This window comes from Polistes dominula, unplaced genomic scaffold (genome assembly GCF_049000335.1).
Source record: "Polistes dominula isolate Pdom_NZ unplaced genomic scaffold, Pdom_raw_medaka contig_373, whole genome shotgun sequence".
Taxonomy (NCBI): domain Eukaryota; kingdom Metazoa; phylum Arthropoda; class Insecta; order Hymenoptera; family Vespidae; genus Polistes; species Polistes dominula.
Window position 1 is genome coordinate 4252747 of NW_028300899.1, and position 6947 is coordinate 4259693.

The window sequence follows — 6947 nt, forward strand, 5'->3', positions numbered from 1 at the left end:
GCAGCCATATTGCCACCCCTCTGCTCTCGGCGCTCCCACTCGACAGTTTTCACGCCCGCTACCCCTTTCCTCACCACTACACTATCAACCAACCACCTCCTCACCACTACCACCACTTCCACTTACTCGTCACCCTTCTCTCCTTCTCTTCTCTCTTTGTCTTCCTCTTCTTCTACCCCTACGCTTCATCCAACACACATACTATGTGCATATAGATATCTTATATGTACGTATGTATGATGTATGGATGGTTGTGTACTTCACTGTACGCGCCCGCGAAGCCCCGGCCATTCTTAGCGAGCGATGCCGCCGACGCGTTTTCCCCACTCCTCAACTCTTCTTCTTCTTCCTTCTCCTTTTCTTTCTCTTTCTATTTTCCCCTCTCCTTTATCGTCGACGTCGCCGCCGTACCACCACTTCTTCTTACCGCGCATCCTCCCTCCCACTTCATTTCTTCTCGAGGCATCGTCCCGTTCACGCGTATAATACGTTATCTTTGACGATTGACGTCAACGTACGTTGTACGTGCCACCACCGCTGTTCTTCATCATCCTTTTTTCTTATTCGTATTCTTGTTCTTTTACATTACTTACTACCTGCTACTACCTTACTACTACTACTACTACTACTACTACTACTACACTACTACTACTACTACTGCTACTATTATTATTATTGCTCTGCTGCTACTGTTTCTTTTTTTAAGCTTATTCTTCCTTCTTTTCTTCCTCTTCTTATGTTAGTCATATATATGTATGTATATGTCTTTTTCCCTTTCTCTCGGTAATTGTTCATTCGTATAATTGAATAGCAAATAGCTTCGCACACGTGCTTCTTCGCACGTCACTATCCGATTATTCACATTCTTTCTTTTAGCCCCGTTGTTCTATTACTTCTTTTCTTTTTTTGTCTCTTCTTTTTTTAACGAGTAGTATTCTTACGTTTCCATAACCTAACATATTTCGTGGGAGTTAAAGTCAATATATTTCAAGGACTTTTGGGATTCGTTGATCTTTACGATTATAGTTATAATAGGTACTTATTTATTTTATTATATCTTTTTCCTTTTTTTTCTTTCTTACGTTTAAACTCTGTAAATTATATTAAATCATACACACACTCATGCGCGCGCGCGCGCGTGCATTTATGTTAGAGAAATCGATCTTACCAGGGAGAATATAAACCAATGTAAATGCATATATGGATGTAGTATGTGTATGTGTAATGTATATAGAGATATATATCTTAGGCTAAGTTCACGGTGTTGTAAACTTCACTCCGTAGCCAACTTCTCAACGTCGCTACGGGGGCCATTTAACGAGTTCGTCGAACGTCGCTAACAATACGCGTCATCATGAAAATGCAAAAACACAATTGCAAGAGATGCAAACGGTTGGTAAATCTTGTTATCTCTTATTCGTGTTCTCTCTTATCGATCGTAAATCTTCCACGAGGTGCAAAACTACGTCAATGTTAAACGTCAATGCTTTCCTTTTTTTTTCTTATTTTTTTTTTTATCTATCTCAATCTTATTGTTCGATGAAATTGGTAACGCGATATCTCGATTCTTACTTCGATATTATATCGATCGTTTAAATATTTGAATTTGTACAAGACGATTGAGATATAATTGTGCTGACAATTAAAAAAGTGAACTAAATAAAAAATATTGTAGAACAATTGATTTTGTTTGTGGATTACAATTATTTATATTAACACTAGATATATACCAGACCTGTAATTTTGACTGGTTGGACCATTTTAATTCAAAATTTCTACTTTATGTAACATTTGAGTTTTGTAAATAATTAACCGTTTTGTTATTTAAAAATATCTGTAAATCCATTTATCTATTAAAATTATTATTGTTAAACATTTTTTGTTATTTTTTAAGAGTAAATAAAGACTGGAAGCCTCATAAGGCATTTTTTGTATACACCAGTCATTTTGACTAGTGTGGTAGAAATAGGTATACTAAAAATGGTGATATATCTAGTGTTAAAAAATAAATGCTCTTTGTTGTTTTATATTACATATATATAGTTCGCTTTGAAATTATCAGCACATATTCGTGTTTTTGTTTTTCGAATGACTCATTGCTGCTACTAATTGTTAGGTGTACATCAATTAATTGTTATATTTAAATGTTTAATGAAATCGTAGCATATGATTTATTGGACGAGTGTCGATCTTTTCTTTCGAAAAATTGACGTCAACCGAGTCTCGTATTTGTGGCTGAGTTGTGACGTTTTTAATGGCATATAATGGCCTTCGTTCCAAACGATTTACGCACGAAACGATTCGCTTTTATCCTCACAGAACATTTCTTTCTTTCTATCTTACTTTTTCTTTTTCATCTGTCTTTATCTTTCTTTTTTTTCTTCGTTAACAAGCATGTCTCTTCATGGTTTCTCTACGATGGACAATCATATATATATATATATATGGATATGGGTATGAAACATGTTTTACCTTGTCCTTAATTAATTTAACGATGAATCAAATACTTGTAAATAGTATGACGTATACAGGCTTTCTTCAAAGTCATTTTACTAAGTAAAGTAAAAGAGAAAATATAAAATTAATATTTGTTTGTTAACATAATTAAAATATTGTATTTTATGGTTAAAGATATGAAATTTTGGTTGGTTGTGTTAATATAAATTTATATTTGATTATTTGTAGTTTAAATATGGTTTAATAATTAATTTAAATATAATAATATTTAAATATATTATTAAATTTAATTAAATAATTTAATATAATAATATTTAATATAAAAATATATTAAAATATTAATTGAAATGAAATAATTAATTTAACGATGAATCAAATGCTTGTAAATAGTATGACGTATATAGGCTTGCTTCAAAATCATTTTACTAAGTAAAGTAAAAGAGAAAATATAAAATTAATATTTGTTTGTTAACATAATTAAAATATTGTATTTTTTTTATTACAGATATGAAATTTTAGTTGGTTGTGTTAATATAAATTTGTATTTGATTATTTGTAGTTTAAATATGGTTTAATAATTAATTTAAATATTTAAACTTTATTTAATTTCCAGATTACACCCTGTGATTATCTTTGACATAAGATAAAATGAAAAAATTTAAATTTCTAATCATATTTCATGTATTGTGCATTGATAACTTATTTTTTATTTGTTTATAGCATTAAGAAATATCTATCGGATGTAAGAATATATTAATGTCAGTGTTAAATTTATATTTGAATACTTTGAAATATATTAGAAAATCCAAATTTGTGAAAATACAATTTAGCGAGAAAATATTAGTCGAATTACGAAATATAAATGTATCTATGCATGCAGATCGACGTAGGACCAGTAAACGGGCCATTTGTGCTCGTCTTTATTATATAATTCTATTTATACGAGTTTTATTGCTGTTCTATAAACGTAAGATAGATATGCATGTTTTATTCGTAGGACAAAGTTAATTTCAAACGCGTAACAATCTCGTTAGAATCTTTTCTCTCTTGAAGGGGTATATTTTTCTTTTTTTATTATTTCAAATTTACAGACGTCATGTTTTTTTTGTGTGTAATAAATAATTTGTTGGAAATATCGTTAAGGAAATATAAGTGTGTGTTTTTACCTTTTTGAAGATAACACTGCTAACAATAAGATTGGATGATATTACGTCTAATACGAACGTCATCGTCGTGTGTTTCTCTAATCGATGTATACACGTGGTAACATTTATACATACATTAGTACATACATACGTACATACAGTGCTGAACAAAAGTATTATTTTGTAAGTAATTTTCCACCTTAGCGTCTTATGTTAATTTGTACAAAAATTCATTTCTTTTTTAATTATATCTCTAGATAATTTGTTTTTTTTTTTCAGTATATGAATGAGTTGCACAAGTTTTTTTATTTAATTTGATATCAATTACTTTTTGAACTCATATGTCACATCAAAGGTGACAAAATTATAATCATTTGTGTTTGTTGTAGCATATTTTTATTTATTATTTTACCATATATTTCAATTTTAATATCAAGGGATAGATTTAATAAAGAAAATATGAATAAAAAAATGTAATTTATGTTAATACTTTTGTTCGATACTGTACATAGATATCCAAGTATATGTATAAATACGTATATATATATATATATACATGTATATGTACGTACCTAAATACGTAAGTATGTATTACTCATAGATGCGTATGTTGCATACGTAGGTAAATAGATAAATATGTAAGTTTCCGAAATCGCACAAGATGATATACATTCTTAATTAAAATAAAATTCAGGATGGAAATTATTCTTAGAATTATCGTAATTTAAATGTAAATAAATATTTATTTAATTTGCATATTTATAATATAATAAAATATATACAAATTCTTTATAGAGTTCGGTCATTTGGAAAGAAAAAAAAAGTCGATCAAATTTATTCTAAATTCTTAGAAAATATAATTTTACATTAACATTGACATTTTTATTCGTGACCTTTAAAAGTTAGAGATAGATAGAATGTATAGATAAAGAACAATTGGATAGAAAATTAGATAATTCCATTAATCATTGGTTATCGAATGTTTGTTAATTAGTCTTAACAACTTATAATTACTTGATAGTAGGATCTCAATTTAACGTTCAATTACTCATTTTTTTTCTTAACGTAATAAATGTTTTATAACGTTTCATAATAAAAATATTATATATATATATACAATATTAGATCTATAAAAAAATTATCTATAGAGTGGGTTGACAAGTTTTGAGTCATGACATAAAAGACTGTATTATTATTATTTTTTTTTTTATAAATCTTATTGAGTTCGATAAAAAAGAAAATTATTACAATATTAGTTAGCAAATTTTTCTATCCATTCAGGTATATTTTGTATAAAAAAAAATTTATTTTACTTGCATATGAATAATTTTTATAATAATTAATAATATATTTCAAAATAATTATATTAAATTTAAAATAGAGAGCACAATTAGTTATTTATAATGAAATATTAATAAAAGATAATTATTTAAATATTAATAAAAAATATTACACGTATTTTATTATATTGTTCACATGTATACATATATACATAATTATTTATAAGAAATTTAATTTATATATATATAGCAAAAAAATTGTATTATTTATTTCTTAGAAAATATTTCATTTATTATATTATATAAATAACACGTATATTCGAAACTCAATATTTCGCGCTAGATGAGAAATCGACGAGAAAATTTTGATGAGTGGGCATGCGCGTGACTACGAGAAAGAAAAAGATGAAATAACAGAGAATGAGAGAGAGAGAGAGAGAGAGGGAGAGAGAGAGAGAGAGAGATAGAGGTAGAAGGGTGAAGTTGGATAAAAAAGGTAGGACGAGAAATAGGTGAGAATGTAAGAGAGATTGGGCGTGGGTCCTGGACACTTTTGGCACGGTCCTGTTTGACGTCATTGACTGACGTCAATCCCGGGCCCCACCAGGATCCTCTCTCTGTCTCTCTCTTTCTTATTCTCTTTCTCTCTTCCTCTTATGTACCTCGTTGGCCCTCGTGTTTCGAAGCACATTTTATCGGCATGAAGATGTAAGAAGATTCGATGTTACCTTCGTTTCCTTATTCCTTCGCACCCTTCAACCTTTTTCCAATGAAATCTAACGAAGTTCAATTAAATTTAATTTTTAATATTTGTTACGTACTTACATATGTATATTCTTATTGTTTGATTTGTTTATTATGAAAGTAATGTAAGTTTCATTTTAAAAGAAAAAAACAATACACGAGAAAAAATATAATATTTTTATGAATTGTAAATTAAAAATCAATGTTGTATTTTTTCATGTTCTTTTCAAAAATTGACTTACATCAGTTTTCTTATAAGCAGTTCATTTGATATTTATATAATAATATGGCATAGCAAGTATATAATATTCTACATTATACAATAAGTAATATTAGAATATTCTATTAATGCTATATATACAAATAAATGAGTTATAATAACAAAAGAATAAATAAAATAAAAATAAATAGCATAATGGTGTAGGTAATAATAATACATATTGTATTATAGTATATTGTCTATAAATTATTTAACGGTGCGTATTATATAGTATTTATGTAACAATCTATTATATATAGATATTTATAATTATATATACTATTGTGCAATAAGTAATTGATCGTTTTAGTAAAAGGAAGAATACTATTGACCAAATCCAATAAAATAGTATACCAAATTAAGATAAGTTTATCTATATATAGATAGACTTTTATTTAGACTTAAGAAAGTAGAATTAGGTTATATAGGGTGGTAAACTTGTTTCGAGTATTAATTATTCATTCTTTTACTATCTTTACAAAACTCTTACGATAAGTTGTAAGAGTGAGAGTGACTGAGTGAGAGAGAGAGAGAGAGAAATCAGGGTAAGTGAATGAGTAAGTAAGTGAGTAAGTAAAAGAAAGAAAGAGATAAAGAAAAGTTAAAGTATGCGTATGTGTGGGAAGGAAAGAGAGAGAGAGAAATAGAAGTTAACCGCGAAAATATTTTCAAACTTACGCTGTTTGCGACTTTTCAGTGATTTATGAGGGACCAGGATGGAATATGCGGAAGTGCACCCGGTGCCACTCTTTATTGACATTTGAACGAAATGCGTCGGCGTATGACGAACTTAAAGCCGTTATCGTTTTAAGCCGATTAGATGATAATCCTTTGTCGATATTTTAACGATTGTGTATGCGAATATGTGTGTGCATATATGCGTTATGCCGGCATGATCGACTAATCGATTTGATAGATCCGATTAAATTCCCTTTTAATATTACGTATCTGTGTATGAACTGTGTGTATATATATATGTATATGTATGTATTACAATTTGTTCGTTTCATTTTAATAGATTTTCTTTTAAAAAAAATTCATTAGCAATATTTTCATTCAATT

The 6947-nt window shown here is 28.4% G+C and overlaps 1 long non-coding RNA gene across 1 annotated transcript; it reads right to left on the reverse strand.

Annotated features, from left to right (window-relative positions):
• Positions 1-5125: 5125 nt before the first annotated feature.
• On the reverse strand, positions 5126-6702 carry LOC149033478 (uncharacterized). Its single transcript, XR_016178863.1, has 2 exons — positions 6564-6702; positions 5126-5658 (listed from the first exon to the last, which is right to left on the reverse strand). It is a non-coding gene; the product is annotated as an uncharacterized LOC149033478 (long non-coding RNA).
• Positions 6703-6947: the final 245 nt, after the last annotated feature.